This window comes from Marmota monax, unplaced genomic scaffold (assembly GCF_021218885.2).
Source record: "Marmota monax isolate L192 unplaced genomic scaffold, Marmota_monax_Labrador192_F-V1.1 WCK01_AAM20220418_F8-fsc00089, whole genome shotgun sequence".
NCBI lineage: Eukaryota > Metazoa > Chordata > Mammalia > Rodentia > Sciuridae > Marmota > Marmota monax.
In genome coordinates this window covers 7,466,210-7,482,908 of record NW_026694744.1, presented here as the reverse complement: position 1 = coordinate 7,482,908, position 16,699 = coordinate 7,466,210, and the positions used below count along the sequence as shown (strand labels likewise).

The 16,699-nt window shown below is 41.7% G+C and overlaps 1 long non-coding RNA gene across 1 annotated transcript; it reads left to right on the top strand.

Annotated features, from left to right (window-relative positions):
- Window positions 1-4,784: 4,784 nt before the first annotated feature.
- LOC131423400 (uncharacterized) lies at window positions 4,785-15,619 on the top strand. The gene is made up of 2 exons (XR_009224893.1): window positions 4,785-6,422; window positions 6,526-15,619. It is a non-coding gene; the product is annotated as an uncharacterized LOC131423400 (long non-coding RNA).
- Window positions 15,620-16,699: the final 1,080 nt, after the last annotated feature.

The window sequence follows — 16,699 nt, the reverse complement described above, 5'->3', positions numbered from 1 at the left end:
GGCAGAAGATCTTGACATCTCACGTCTCAGCTCCGAAACTTTCCCTGCCACAACTGCCCTGTTGCATGAAGCTCTCTTGGAGATTCTCAACCTTAGCACCAGCGACATCAGGGGTCAGGTGAGTCTTCATGGTGGCGATTGTATGAACTGTAGGACATTGAGCGATTTTCCTGGCCTCTACCCAGCAGATGCCAGTAGCTGTTCCCCGAGTTGTGACAACTCAAAAATGTCTCCAGACATCACCAAGTGTTCAGGTGGAGTGATTACAATTTCCCCTTTCCTTGTTCTAATTGCACAGAAGGAACATTGTGGTTTACAAAGTGTGGGGAAAGGGACCTCTCCTTTTGCTGTTTTATAGGTTTTTTTTTTTTTTTGTAAAACTAGCTGAAAATCCCTATTGTCAAGCAAAGACTGAGAACCCCCTGCCTGTCTTGGTGCATCTGCGTGGCTGTGGAGGAAAGCGTCCCCTCAGCTTTTAAGCAGAGAGCAGTACTCTAAGAAAAGCAGGTTCTTTTGCTTCTTTTTGAGAATCCAATGGTGAACCCAAGAAGATTTTCTCTGGGTCTAAGTCTGATGCCAATTAAGAATTTTGATACAATTAACTTCATTTTCTCAGGTCTGGGTAATCACCCCTGTCTTCCCTCTTCAGTTACCCCACTCCCCCCATACATGCAAGCAGGGAGAGAAATCACTCTTGTCATTAGAAAGAATACCAGCTGATAGCCAGGCACAGTGGTGCATGCCTTTAATCCCAGAGACTTGGGAGGCTGAGACAGGAGGTTTGCAAATTCAAGGCCAGCCTCAGCAACTTAGCAAGACCCTGTCTCAAAATGAGCAATAAAAAGGGCTGGGGATGTAACTCAGTGGTAAAGCAGCCCTAGGTTAAATCCCAAATACCAAACCAAACCAAACCAAAAAAAAAAAAAAAAAAAACCCAAACAAAGAACAGCTGCTTCCTTGAGTCAACTTTGAAAAATGTTGTCTTTATTGGAAGCTTAGAGGTAACCAAACTATAGCACATGGCTGAATTCAGTTTACCACTTGTTATTGTAGGAGAAGCTTTTTGGAAAACAGCCACACCCAACTGTTTATGTATGTCTAGGGCTATTTGTTTTTGTCTATGGCTGCTTTTGCACTAAAATGGCACACATAAGTAATTGCAACAAACATCTGGCCTGCAAAACCTAAAATATTTACCATCAGGCCCTGTAAGGAAAAAGTTTGCTGGCCCCTGACTTAGAGTAAATTAGGGTCACCAGACCATTGGATAGCTACCAAGAGTAATTTAACTTTCTTACCAGTGGAAAATATGAATAAATGCTTTCAAAACAAAAGCAAGGAGAGACATGTATGTGTTTTAAAAGATGGATTTGTTAAAATGCCTTTTCATCCTCTAAGTATGCAAGAAATATCAGTCTTTACTTAGATATTGAGAGAGGTATTAATGGCCTCTGCTAAATTTAAATGTTTTCTGTGAGGGAAAATGGGCCATTTGAGTAACTTTGTGTCATTTACAAATATTTTAGCATTTACTTCTGTTTATTAATCTCAATAGTCCTGTGAAGAAAATTGATTATACCCATTATTCAGAAGGTGATACTGAGGCCCAGAAAGGTTAAAGCACAGGCAAATCATTTACCTATGGAGATTTTACAAAATATTGATGTCCTGGAGCCATACCCTGAGATTTTGATTAAGTAAATCTTAGGTGGGGTCTGCTGTCAACTTTATAAAAGGTAGATGTGTGATTCTGATGTGGGCTCAACATTGAGAACCTCTGGGCTCCTTGGAGATGCCCAAGTTGATATAGCTAGGAGGTGGTCTGCTTGGAGGAAACTCAAGGCTCTTGGTGACTTGCAAATTCAGGAACATTTTTCTTCCAAATGACAACCCACGTGAGCTCTAACATTCTCTCAGTCCAACTTGTTGGTCTAACCTTGTGGTTCTCCAAGCATGGTCCTTGGACTAGCAACATCAGGATCACTGGGAAATTGATTAGAAATACAAATTCTCTGCTCTACCCTGTATCCAGTGAGTCAGCAAGTGCAGGGGCTGGGCCTATCCATCTGTGTTTTAACAAGCCCTCCATCTGACTCTGAGGCAGCTACAGCTTGAGACCCACAGGCCTATGGAAGTGGGATAGGGGATAGATGAGTTTTCATGGCAATAATGTGCTAAAACCAGCACACATGCACACACACACACACACATGCTGTGCACACTTGCACACACACACCTGGAAAAGACCCTGCCTCTGGGAAATTAGTACTAGGTGTGGAGGGGCAGAATGAGTGTGAGAAGTAATGGGAAAAGGAAGAGTCCACAGGTGTCTGGGAAAGTATGAAGAAGCCACGGCAGCACAGAAGAAAATGGACCTCACCAGCATCCCAATATGAGCATCTGCAAACTTAATTTGCCCATGGGCAGCCCTGGAGTTGTTAGCGGAAATTTGTGCATTCCTTCACTGTGCTGGCAAGTCAGAGGGGTTTGTTGTTGTTGTTTGTTTGGCTATTTCATTTTTTGCTTTTAAAAGTTTTTTGGTTTTTTTTTTTTTCTGAATCAAGCACTTTGTAGAGATGAACATTCTTGTGTGATTAAATGAGCCCCCTTCTGCTTAGAGCCAGTCACATTCTTCGCTTTGATTTGATCCCAGGTGCTCCTTTTTAATTGCATTTCGTATTCAACTGTGTAGCCATCCCCTTCCAGGAGAGGGCTGGCCCCCTAATCACCACAGTTCTTTTGCCCCTGCAGCTGGGACTTCAAAGGCCCCAGAAGTCATATTGTAATGTGAGCTCCAAATTGTCCCTGAGAAGGAACCCAGACAGGCATCCTCAGTCAAGACTCATCAAGGGGAAGGGATACCTCAGTGTGGCATGGGGTGAAAGAATGCAGCCTTATCCTCAGTCCCTCTCGGAGCCTCCCCCCCCCCCCAAAGTACCACCATTCCTAGTCTGGAAACCGCAGTAAGATATATGTAATTCAAGGCTGCCCAACAGTTTCCCAGAGACAGGGGGACAGACATGTATGCCCAGGAAAAAATGTTTGCTTGAAGCAAAGGTTCACAGCGCCAGCTGCCAATGGGAGAAGAAAAATAGAGAGGAGGACGCCCACAGGCTGATATGGGAAAGTATAAACAACCGTTCCAGGCTCTGCTGAAAGGCTCGTTAGGTGAGATCACATCATCTGATTTGGGTGTTTTTTTTTTATATATATAATTACTGGACCTATAGACTGTAACTGCAAAGCACATCCTGTTTCTAGAATGGGTGGGACCATGTGAGCTCATGACAGTTTCAAGTCGGCATTTTGACATTCAAGTTGGACTCCAAGAGTTAACAAGAGCAGGCCCTGCTTTAAATAGGAGTTTAATTTTAACTTCCAAAGCACGGTCCCTGGAAGCAGATGGGGTAACTTGTGTCTCTATTTTCTTTATTTAGCATGGAGTTAATATAGAATATTGATTCCTAATGTGGGAATTCTGTGGGTGAAAAACTGGGGTTAGCTTTCTTGGTCAAATCCACAAATTTCTCAAAGTCAGGGAACTATGTCTCCATGATCTTTCTTTAGTGTAAGTTCTAGTTTCTTGAATATTGAGGACAATCAATGCATATTTTGAAGAATAGATAAATGCTGAAAGCCTACTCTTTAGCAGTGACCTTTTAGAGTAAATTAGGAAAGTCATCCCAGCAGAGTTTTCTGGAGATGTAGAGCATTTCCCCCCCAAAAGCCCATCTACCATTGTGTAAAATGTCACATAAAACACTAGATGTCAAAAGAAAATGGCAATCGGCTTGCTGCTGCATGGCCTGAGAGGGGCTGCTTAGTTTAGAGACCCTGAACTTCCACAAAGTGAATATGAAAGTGGAGTCTGAAGACCGTCCGTGCCCTGGCATATCTTTGATCAAACTGAACCTGCAAAGAAGTGTGGCAGGCTCTAAATGCCACAGAGACTAACTGCTCAGGAAATCCACGCCAGTGACTTCACTGAACATGTCACATCAAAGGACAGAAATGCCCCACTGGCTGGAAAGTTCTTTTGGTGTTCAATGTTGAGAGAGAATAGAAATGAGATTAAATTTCAGTATTTCTGGATTTGGTTAATAGATTCTCTCTTTCAAATATAAGAACTTTAACTGAATCTGTTGCTTTAGTAGAAAAAGATCCAAAAGGTGCATCTAATAATAAGGTCTGAAAGGGAATAAAAATGTAGCTGTAGATAGAGCATCATAATTTTAGAGAAGTTTTTTAAAAATTATTTTCAGCTACCACAGTGAAGATGGCTGCAATTCAGTGCACACACTTCCAAAGGGAGACTCCAGGTTCATGGGAAAATCCAAGGATACTATTTGCAATGTGATTGAAAGACTTAAGCCCACCTCAAAATATACTGCTCTGGAATACTGGCTATTTTTAATTAAAGTCACTTAGGAAACATCAGGTGCAGCCTGGGGATGTGGCTCAGTGTTAGAGAACTTGCCCTAGAAATGTGCAAGACTCTGGGATCCATCCCCAGTCCCCCCACCACATACATAAACACACAAAGAAAATGCCCCCAATCCCAGCAAGTCCAGGGGTACAGAAAGATCAATTTGATCTTCATTCTGTTTCTTAAAAGAAGGAGGTAGGGCTGGGGTTGTGGCTTAGTGGTAGAGCACTTGCCTGGCACATGTGAGGCACTAGGTTCCATTCTCAGTACCACATAGAAATAAATAAATAAATAAATAAAAGGTATTTTGACCCTCTACAACTAAAAGAGAAATTTTTTAAAAAAGAAGGAGGTAAAATTCCCATGTGAAAAATGTCCTTCTTATATGAAATGCAATAACCTTATTATCATCAATAATGTGAACTTGAAACTGAGAGAGCACTGTGCAGACCTTGTTATAGTAACTCTAATCTTTCAAGCCTCCCTACATAATTAGTTGCTTTTCACAAATCACTATTCTTTGTCCAATTCAGTATATAAGAGATTGACTCTTAACTGCTTTCCTTTATGAGGGTTCTTCATTCTTTATGAGGGCTCACGTGTCTCATAAAACTTGTATTAGATAAATTTGTATGCTTTTCTCCTCTGAATATATCTTATGTAAATTTAATTCTCAGGCACAGCCAGAACCCTAAGAGGATGAAGGTGGAATTTTGCTACATCGATAGCTCCTTTCTTTAGGATTCAAGGAGTCTAAAGCAAAATGTTAGAGAATGATATTGGAGGAATAAAAATACTAATTTGTGTTTTATAAAAAGGAAGAATATGGCTGGGTGCAGTGGCTCACACCTGTAATCCCAGCGGCTTGGGAGGTGGAGGCAGGAGGATCGCGAGTTCAAAGCCAGCCTCAGCAATTTAGCGAGGCGCTGAGCAACTCAGTGAGACCCTGTCTCTAATAAAATACAAAATAGGGCTAGGAATGTGGCTCAGTGGTGGAGTGCCCCTGAGTTCAATCCCTGGTACCTCCTCCCAAAAGGAAGAATATTATGTACTTTTGAATATTTCATGTCATTAACAAACCACTTAGACCCCGCTTTGCAGCTACTGATGCAGAGCTGCCTTGGTGGATATCAGCTCTTGTACCCTGCGATGGCCATGAAAGTTCATGGCAGCCTCATCTTGGACCCAGAAGAATCCATAATTAAGGCCCCAAAGGACTAAGATAGTGCAAACATTTAATTTATGTTCCCTTTAGTTGTCCTGGGCCAAAAGGTCAAGATGTCGTCTCCATGTTTTCTCCTTCATTCCAAGTGCCTGGCTGATTCTATCACCTCTCCTATGCTTGAGATAAAAAATGCCATTTCACTTTGGTTTGTTCCCAGCCACCTTGAGTCTTTTGTGTTTTGGAGGGAAGCAACTACAAGTTAAATCATTCTCTAGTCACTAACATCCATCAATTTTCACAATCAGGGTAGACAGATTTTTATTTGCTAAAACTCAGCTTCACCCACTTGGAACTAATGGTCTGAAAAAGCCAGATTGGGGACCATGTGTTGCCAAAGCAGAATTACTTTAGCTGGGATATGCCAGACAAGCGCTCTACCACTAAGCCACAACCCCAGCCCTATCTCCTGCTTTTAAGAAACAGACAGGTTCATATTATTCTGACAATCATCTTTATGTAGGCAAAGCCAGGTGAAACTTACCTGTTGAAGAGCTTTGCCTTTGGCATAGAATGGACGTGATTTTGAGTCTAAGCTCTGCTGCTTCCTACCTGTGTAATCTTCAGCAAATTACTTGACCTAAGATTTAGTTTTCTCATTTATAAAATTTGTTAATTCATCTATGCATACATACTTGTTGAGCATGAACTGGCATACATAGCATAAATGCTCACAAATATGATTGTGGCAGGGAAAGCTGATGCTTACCAAATCCATGTTCTCCCTCTCTTCTAGGCTCAGAGCTAGACTACATTTCCCAACTTTCCTTGCAGGTAAGTGTGGTCATGTACTAGTTTAGCCAATAGAATTTGAGTAGAGAGGAGGTTCATAAGCACCACGTGTGATCTTCCACTTTCTTTCTCTCTGCTGGATTAGAATGAAGATGGCCCAGGGTGACTATGGAAACCCTGTGTTGGAGATGGCAGTTCTGCTGTCAGCCTGAGCCTCTGAAGGACTGTGGAGGAGGACATGCTAGTGGTTTGTTTACCTGCCCAGTACTATCATGTGAGTAAGAAATAAAACTCTGTGGCAATGAGTCCTTTTCCATTTTGGGATCGGTTTGATAAAGCAAATAGTCTAATCAGACTAAGCAGTTATTACCATTATAAATTTGTATAAAGCTGCAATTTTATGAAGAAGTCAGCTTGTACCAGCTCACAAGAGCTAATGGTTAAATTTGCAGTAGTTTCATGAGCCATTCAATGTCGTATTCCTAGTTTAAAGGCAGCCATGATGGGAATGGTTATACCACAGATATTGCCAGATACTACAAACCAGACCCCCTTTTCCCCACTGGAACATTTATCAGCATACTACATACAGGGAATAGACCATTTTCCTTTTTCGTTGTTCCAAAGCTTAACAACCTAGCACATTTTATATTTGTGTGACCCAAAAAGTTTTTGTGGCTATGAATCAGGATTAAACTTGAATAAATTACGAGAGGAAACATAAAAGGATAAAAGCTAATAGTTAGGATTAAATGAAATGTGGAGAAGGGGGAAGAACAGTCTAGTCTTTGCCCTTCTAAAATAAGAATATCTTGGGCTAGGGATATATTTTTATGTCTTGATTCTCTTTAGAAATTTCAGGTCTTCAACCTCCTTTACCTCCCCTATACCTTGATTGGTTGTCACTGGTTTCTATCTGCAAGTGAGTGTCTTCTGAAGCACACTCATTCTCCCCTCACTCCCAAGCACTTCATAATGACAAGTGCTGGTAAGGTGTCTTCATGCTTCTATAATAGAGGCCCAAGACAGCTGGGCTCCCCAGATAGCAGACCTTGAGTTGAAGAGTCAAATGCAAATTATTTATCTGGAATGTGATGCCAGGAAATGGCCTGAAGGAATAGGAAAGAAGGGGAGCAGGGAAGGGGAGGCAATCAATGAAAGAGATGTTAGCCAGCTGTGGGCAGCTGGAGAAACTGTCAGGCAATATAGAACATGCATTTCAGAGTTCATGCTCCAAAATGGGATAAGGGACATCTTTCAGTCATCGGTCAGTGTAGTGCCATATGCCTAAGACTCCCATAACCTCTTCAGACAACCAGACTGTCTCTGTTCTTTCACAACCTAACCCTAAGAATCTCCTTACTCTGCCAAGTCTTCCTTGGTTTATCAGAAGTGATTTAACTCCTTTATTCTGGACTTCCATGTATTTTCTTAGCAGGCCTTGACTGTGACTTCCAATCACATATCATCCAGACTTCTGTATGCACCTAGTTCCCTTTGGTACATTCTTGTACAAGAAAAATTTAAATCACAATGTCAAAACTTAAATGAGGATCCTTCTGTTATAGTACAACATGATTATGATTGTCTTGGGTTAAATATATGTTTTATTAGAATTTCTGCACTGTGGTAGACACAAAAACTGGCCCTAGTGAATATGTTGTCCTACATGGCTAAAGGGACTTTATAGATGTGATTAAAAATTTTCCTGGATTATTCAGGTGGGCCCAATATGATCATAAGAGTTCTCATAAGAGGAAAGTAGAAGGGTCAGAGTCAGAGAAGGGGATATAACCACAGAAGCAGATCTAAGTAATGAAGAGCCATGAGAGAAAATGGGGGCAACTTCTAAAAGTTGGAAAAGTTCTAAATCCTACAGAAAGAATGCAGCTGTGCCAACGCCTTTATATCAGCCTGTAAGGTCCATTCAGACTTCTTCCCCCTATAACTGTAAAAGAGTAAATTTATGTTGTTTTTAAGCCACCAAGTTTGTGATAATTTGTTGTGATAGCAATGTGAAACTAATACATGTTTAAGTTTTTAAAGTTATCTATTTTCAAATTGCTTTTTGGAGATCCAGCATAATTGTGATGGTTGTCCTTTTTCAGTTGATTTCAGGAATCAACTTTGTGGATTAACTGAAACCAAATCAGGATTCCAAATCAAGGCTACTATCTGAGGTCCACTTTCATTATTGGCTGGAGGCTTCTCAGGGCATAAGCCCTCGCCTCACACATAGATAGGTAGGCTACATGGTGGGCTATTGCCCCAGGGAAATTGGTTGTTGATGGCGCCTGCAGATTGTGGTTCAGTTATTCTGGATTAACTGCTGCCTTTGATTACCTGCACATTTGTGTGTGTGTGTGTGTGTGTGTGTGTATAATCCTTCATCCAGATAATTAAAACTTCTCCTGAACATGCTGTGTTCTTGGGCACTTGAAATCCTATGGTTTTACTCCTCTGTTTCTTGGGGAGTGCCTTTAAAGCACCAATAACTTTTGTGCTTGCCAAATCACTTGGCTAATTCATGAATGTGCTTCATTCTGGATAATAAAAGCGAATGTTTCCTGAACACTTCACTATGCCAAACTCTAGGTTGAGCACTTTTTATTTTCATTGCACTTTTGAATACTCACTCTGAGCTGCGTGCACTATGGCTCCCCACATTTTACAGATGAGGACATGAGGCTTGGAGAGGTTTTGTGGCTTGTGGACACTCCCATGGCTCAGGCATGGCAGAATTCTACCCAGAAGCCAAGCAGCTCAATTCTCAAACCCACACTTCTAATCAGCAATGATATTATTACACTTTTTTGGAAATGACTTAAGTTTTTTTCCCCCAGAATTAGAGCTGAAGTTAGCATCTTGCTTTAACTGGGAGTAAAAAAGGCCAAGAGTCAGGAAGCCAAAATGACTCCTTTATTAACTATTGCATTTTTCTCCTGGACACATGCTTGTGATGCATAAGAAGGACTCTGTGTGTGGTGGTCCTATTCTCCTTTCTATTTCAGGATACTGAACTTGACCTCCACCATGCAAAGAAGTGAAGTTTAGGATTCTTTATTAATGTTTAGTGATCAAAATGGATTTAAAAGGGTTCTTGTTTGTGTCCATTGGTGTCTCAGAGAAAAGGCCTAATTAATAAAAAAGTCAGTTACTGTTTTTTTCTGCATTTCAGCTCCTGTAGTTCAGTTGTATTTCCCATCTGCTTTGCCTGTCGATGGCACTACCCTGCTGTTCAGTTGGACTGATGGCTAGGTAGCCTTCAAATACTTGAGCGTTCCTTCCTTTTATATTAGAGGCCAAAATGCCAACACAGGGCTTGATGAGGGGTGATTTTTCTCCTCATGGGACATTTGGCAATATCTGTAGACATTTTTGATTATCACAACCTGGGGGAGGATGCTACTGGTATCTAGAGTGTTGTATTAGTTTGGTGTATGCATCAAAATGCCACAAACTTGGTGGCCTAAACGAACAGAAATTTATCCTCTCACACTTCTCGAGATCAGAACTCTGAAATGGAGGTGCCAGCATGGTTGATCCCTCTAGAGGCTCTCCAAGGGAGAGTCCTTTCCATGCTTCTCTCCTAGATTCTGGTGGCTGCTGCTATGGTTGGTATTTTGTGGCTTGTGCCTACATCACTCCAGTCTCTGCCTCAGACTTTATATGGCATTCTTCTCTGTCTTTCATCTCAAATCTCCCTTTCCTTTCTCTTATAAGGACACCTGTCATTGCATTTAAGGCCTGCCCTGAACTAGGGTGAGCTCATTCTGAGATCCTTAACTTGATTACATCTGCAAAGACAAATGCTATTTCCAAATAAGGTCACATTCACAGATGCTGCAGGTTAGGACTTGGACATATCTTTGAGGGAGATGCCACTTAACTTGTTACATGGATAGAGGCCAGGGATGCTGAGAAACACTCCACAATGTCTGGGAAAGCTTTAAAACAAAGAGATTGAGAAACACTGCTCTGCCCTGAATGAAAAATTTTACTGAAGCAGAGAACACCTCTCCCCATGTCTCAAGCTCTTCAACCAGCCATGACACCCAGTGCCACCCAGTGTAGGCTATGCAGCCAGTTGCCAAGTGGCACCTCCATGTTCTGCAGTGTTAACCATCATTTCCAATATGTGGAGGCCATTTGTGCCCAGTAGGTGGCATTCAAATACCCCATATAACTAAGCCTAGCAAGCAGATAGCACAAAGGGTAAAAGATTAATGCAACTTTCAGAAATGTGTGGATTCAGGTATATAAATCTATAATTTGCATCTCTCTCTTCAATGCAACTTAAGAATCTCTGGTTTCCTAACATAGATTCTCAAGATTTCTGCCTTCTCTATCCCCCTTATGTACCTTAATGATTAGTCTATTTGGAGAAAGTGGGAATTTATACCAGGGTGTCCCAAAGTTTTCTATACAGGGCTGGATAATAAACATTATAGACTTTGTAGACCAAGAGGCAAAACTGAGAATATCATGTAGGTACTGATATAATAAGGGAGACAAATCCTGCCACACCCTGCCAGGGTGGCTGGTGCTGGGTGGTGGACTTTGTGTCCAGTTACCATTTGTTGCAGACTTTCTCAGGAGGAAGAGTGGCTGACTCTAATGTTGGAGCCTGGCTCTAGGGGTGACAGGGAGGCAGGTGGTGAGTGGGATTGGAGGAGGCTTGCTACCTTGATCAGTTTTCTCTTTACCTTTTGACACCCAGGTCCTGGTGTACCCTTCTGTACTCCTGGAGAGCTGGGCCATTTGACTTTGTAGCTGGCCAGAAGGCTCCTAGACTGCTCTGTGCTTAGCAGTTGTTAACAGCAGAGGCCTCAATGTGTAGATGTTGGCCAGAATAGCTCCGGAGTAGTAGCTACTGACCTGGGACGCAGATTCTGGAAGCAGAGGCAGAAATAGGAGTGGAGGATGGTGCCCTGGCTGGTATCCCAGCTCATAGTGCCAGTCTGTTCCTGCAATGTCTTCCAGCTACACAGACACAGGCTGTGGGCTGGATTTGGCCCACAGGCTATAGATTGCCAGACCCTGGCTTGACCATATGACAAATACTCAATTAGTCCTTTTTGGATTCACAAACTGAATGTTTCATTTGTGAAAGCATAATGTCGAAAGCAGTGAGAACCATCTGATTCCCTTTTGTTAAGCCAGTCCCTGGGTTTTTATAGATAATATGTCAAGGTTTAGAAAAATGGGCACTGCAATTTCTCTTTGCAAATTAATAGACAGGCCAAAAGGTACATGGGATATGGATGCTGAAAGAGATGTTTTTGCCTTTTGTGTTTTGAAGTTTAGCATCTTTCCTTGTAAACCCCCAATCATCTTATTGGAGTACATAATCCTGCAAAAATTCAGGCACTGGAGATCAGATCCTATTTATTCTTGTGATATATAGTTTAGTTCTGGCAAACTAATGTTTTGGGAATGATGACCAATGAATTTATCTTGTCTTTTACTATATAATCCTCAAAGACAAATATTAGAAGCAGTGTGTTTGGAAAGAATAAAAGAGCAGCACACTCCAACATCCAAAGTTTTAAATGTCATGAACTGCATGCCGCATGAGCCAACCATCTGGCATTTGCAATGTGGATGCACTGGGTAAGACAAAATGCCTTCATAGTCAAACCCCAGAAAATCGTCTGTTATCACAGTAGCGACTGCTGTCTGCCAGAAAGTATTCTTCCCTTGCTTAGAAACATCATCAAAATGCGTTCTAAAAAATGAGATGCCACTTCCCATTTTATTTCTCTGACCTCATCCTCCTTTGGATATGAACTTCCCAGTCCTCTCTAAGTAGATTAGATCAGGCTTGTGGAATGTCATCTCTTGAACTCCTTCTTTTTGATCAAAAAGCCTGGGGACCTTTATACCACCAATAATTATGCACAAATTCAGGACTTACTAAAATTCTGGCCTGCTACTCTGCCATGGAAGAGATCAACAATCACCAGAAGCAGAAGTTTAGGAAAGAGGGCAGAAATTGGTTTTGGACTTCCCAAACTGTTCCTGCTTCAGTATATAATCAGGTTTAGGGATCTGATTGGCACTGACAAGGAAAATATCTTGGAGGAGAGCTTGATATTCAGAGACATGGCCAGAGATGCTATAATGGTTCACTTGTACCCCCAGAGTCAAATCCTTGCCAATGCCCACACAGATGGAGTCTGTGTGTGAGGAGGAGGGCACTCAGAGAGGGTCTGTCTGCCTTCTGGATCCTTCTTCACTTCTGCGGCACCTGCTATTTCTCTACTGAGGTTTCTTCTAGGCCTTTGCAACATGTCTATAACTTTGGGAAGAGTAAGAATAATCAATATCCTCCTTGCAGCCTTAAATATCAGGCCCTCAGAGTCCCAATTGTGGCAGGCTCGTCTATACAAGCTCTTTCAGTGACCTTATCCAGGCTCTTGGTTTTAACCATCTCTCTCTAATCCCTGACTTGGGTCTATCTCCAAAATCAGACTGGCTCCAATAACTTCTAGTTTGCATGCAGTTGAAGGCCCCCAGAGGCACTTCAGACTCAATGTGCTGTCTACAAGAGACACCCTTTACATTCAAAGACACCAATAGATTTAGAGATTTGGTATCTCTAAGGAGATTTGGCATTTGCCAAAGATTGGCATCCCCATATATGTGGGAGGATGTGGATGAGGAGGAGTCAGTGAGGACAATTCATCTTACTGGAGCTGACTGGGAGGACAAAGAGATGGTGAGAGATGGACATAGTGGTGACTGTGATGATGGTGCTGATGGTGATCAAAGAGGAAAATGGGGTGTGTTGGTAAGTTATTTTTTGGTTGCAAATTACAAAGATCCAACTCAAACTAGCTTAAAAATGCACACACAATTTTTTAAAAAAAGAAAAAGAGAGATTTTATACTTTTACTGGCTCAAGGAACTAGGAAGTTGTTTCAGGAGTAGTAGGATCCAGGTATTCCAATGGTGCCATCTGTTATAGACCGAGTTCCTTCATAAAGGAGACCGAAGGTAACAGCTTGTATGTAGGTAGTTTATTGGGGAGCAGCATTGAAAGGGGATGCAGGAAAGCTGAGAAAGATGCAAATGAGTTAGCTGACACTGTGAGAAACCAGAGCTTAATGCTATGGTCTCTTCAGGGGAGCTTTGTAGAATACATTTCAGGATGGACCTTCTAGGAGACATAAGGGGAAGCATTTAATTATCAGTACTGTGCCCCACTTATCAAGTGTGGCCCCATGTGTGTTGATGCCCCCCACATTTACAGGTTGCACATTTGAATGCTGAACAGGTTCCACAGGCATCTCACAAGAGGGTAGCCTTAGGGTAGAAAGTGAATTCATTGCAGTCTCAGAGAAGTCTAAGGTGGAGAACATTGCCAGGTTGCACCTGCAGAAGGCCCATCAAAGCCAGCATGGAAGTGATCTCAGCAGCAGTGGGTGGACTAAGGGAAGAGGCCAAGAGGATTTGAAGTAGACCATAAAGCTTTCTTATCCACCATCAATGTATCTCATCTCCCTGGCTCTTGCTCCATCTCGGACTCTGCTTGCCTCTGCCTGACTCTCAGACAGTGTTATCCATGTGGTGAGAAGACATCCCCAAGAAGCTCCAAACTTATGTGGTACTTAGAGTTCATCATTGCAGAGAAAGAGACAGACCTGGTCAGCCCATGTTTAATGTTCAAAACAGATTCTGATTCTACTTGGAGCATGTGCACAACACTGTAGGGGGGAGTCTAGGAAAGCAAAAGGCTTTTAGTCTGTCCTGCTTGGATCACTTGGAGTTGGGGATGGGCTATTTCCCAATGGAAGGTGTCTGGTTGTGGTGCATGGAGTATTGCTTGGATCCACCTTCAAGATTAAAGAGAAAACTTGATGCCAATAAATTGCCTCAGCTTTAGAGCCAGAGTCATAATCTCCTTAGGGCAATTCCTGGCCAAGGACCAAATGAGGCAATGCTAAAAAGGCCCTGGTTATTTGTGCCCAAAATAAGACTCCTCTAAGGGAAATCTTTGTTCTGGCACTTCCAGAACATGGGTTGATGGAAAAATGACCAGATCAATGTTACAGTCTGGAATCTTCCCGTGCCAAATCCTGCTTCCTCCCTTTTCTTTCTCAGGTGTTATCCTCCAATCAACCTGTTGCATTCATAACCTATCTTAGTGCCTGCTTCCTGTTGAATCCAGTTGACACATAGGAAAATAAATAAGTAGCTGATGTTCTCAGAGGACTTAAAAGATGAAGGAAGGGAGGAGGAAGGAGGAAAATACTAACTATGCTTTGGAGAAAAGCACAGCTGCAGCCAGGCCTGCCTGTCCTCATGGTGGCTTTGACTCTATGTAGACCCTCTTGTAGAACTACATGAATTCCAGAGATGACCTCCCACACCAGTTGCCTTTTTCCAAGTGGCATGCCAGGGAAGGCGCTGAGGGTCCTTTGTGCATGGGTTGGCCTTCCTAAACTGGAAATCCAGGGACCAAGGAAATGCAAGGAACCATGTTATTAACCTAGACTTGCATGTTCTCATTTTTCTGAGACTACTCTGTCTAATGTGTCTCCAAACACCTGGTTTGTGCATCATTGGCCTTAGGTTTACAAATTGGGAGTGAATTTTATGAGAAGGTGGCACATAAAATTATGGGTCTATAAATGGCCATCGTAAGCCAGCCAAGTAAAAGGCATAAATTCCAAGTCATGTGGTATGATGAAACAGAGCTGAAATTGCTATTATTTTCACTGGCAGGCAAACAAAAATGAACAAAATCCTTATTCTTCGGAGTGTAGAGGAATCTAAATGCATTCTCATTGTGCCCTACATGCAGGGGAGCAACATAGAAGTTATAGTTCATCAATCTGACCTTCTAATCTTGGATTTGATATGAATACCAATAATAATAGTTTTCTGTGGTGTCTTCATCCTGGAAACCCAATGTGCATCCCTCATTACTAGCAGTGTCATAAAGCTTTTTCTGTGTCACTAAGGGGCAAATTCAAGATAACACTATTTCAATCATGTTTGTAGCTGGTTAAATTTAGCAAGCACAAGATAATACAATTGGTACCTTGTCATTTCAAGAATTGAGCTCTTTTTATAGCCATCTTGTTAAATCACAAACTTCAAGAAAGGTGTGTGACTTTAGCTAGTAAAATAACTGTACTGATCTTGTAAGAATCCAAAATTACATGGGCATCATCTTAGACAGTTAGGTCTAGAAAGTGAGAGCAAACTATTCCATTATGTTACATTTTTTTTTAAAGAAGGGCCATTTTTTTTTTCTTTAGAAATAGAAATAATTTCCACATGCCTGTGAGGGAGTGTGGGGACATCCAGGGCAGAAGTATTTCCTGGTGCAGTTAGAGAGCTGCAAGAACTGACATGACATAGTAGGATAATAGTGTAGGCACTGCAGGGCTGTTGCCAGGTTTGGAGTTTACTAGAACAGACAGCCAGTTTTATAAAAGTCACAGAGTATGTTTAGTTCTTTGATCATTTCCTGGATTTTTGGTTCTCATGTGGAGTTCTTAGAAACTGACTCAAACTAGTCAAACACCTAAAAGACTGAGGAATAACCCAGAATACAAATACAAGCACTAACTTTGTGCAGGGCTATAGTATTGTGTCAGCCACCCTGAAACTTTCTGTCCTGATCTCCAGACATTGGGTAGGTTGTGTAGAAATGGGAAGACTTGGATGGATAGCAGAAAATTAGAACTGAGACTGGTGGATGGGTCTACACCCGGGTCAGGATTACTCTGATAAATCACACAGCTTGAAGGAATAAGAGTACAGTACTTGTATTTATCAGATTCAGTGCCTGCCTCTCTCCTAGATAATCATCAACGTATTTTGCTTCTGTTATATGCATTTTCAGTGTATAGGTAGATCATCATCAAAAAGCCTGTTATGGGGAAGAATGTAACAAAATGGGATAATTTACAATCACTTCCTTTTTTAAAAAAACTATTTGTTTGTGTAGTTGTAGATGGATAGTATGCCTATATTGTATCTGTTAATTTTTTTATGTGGTGCTAAGGATTGAACCCAGTGCCTCACACGTGCTAGGCAAGCACTCTGCCACCAAGCTATAACTGCAGCCCCAATTTACAATCACTTTCTAGACCTGCCTCTCTGAGATAATGCTGGTGTAATTCTGGATCTTGCAAAGATCAGGGATGACTTCCTCTTCTTGATGGTACTAATTATTTCATTGACTTTTGAAAGTTTTGGGATGGACATTTCAGAATATCAAGAGACAGGCATACCCCAAAATTGTTTTTCTAGTTTCTTTTATTATCTTCATAATGGCATCAAGTAATAATCACATATTAACT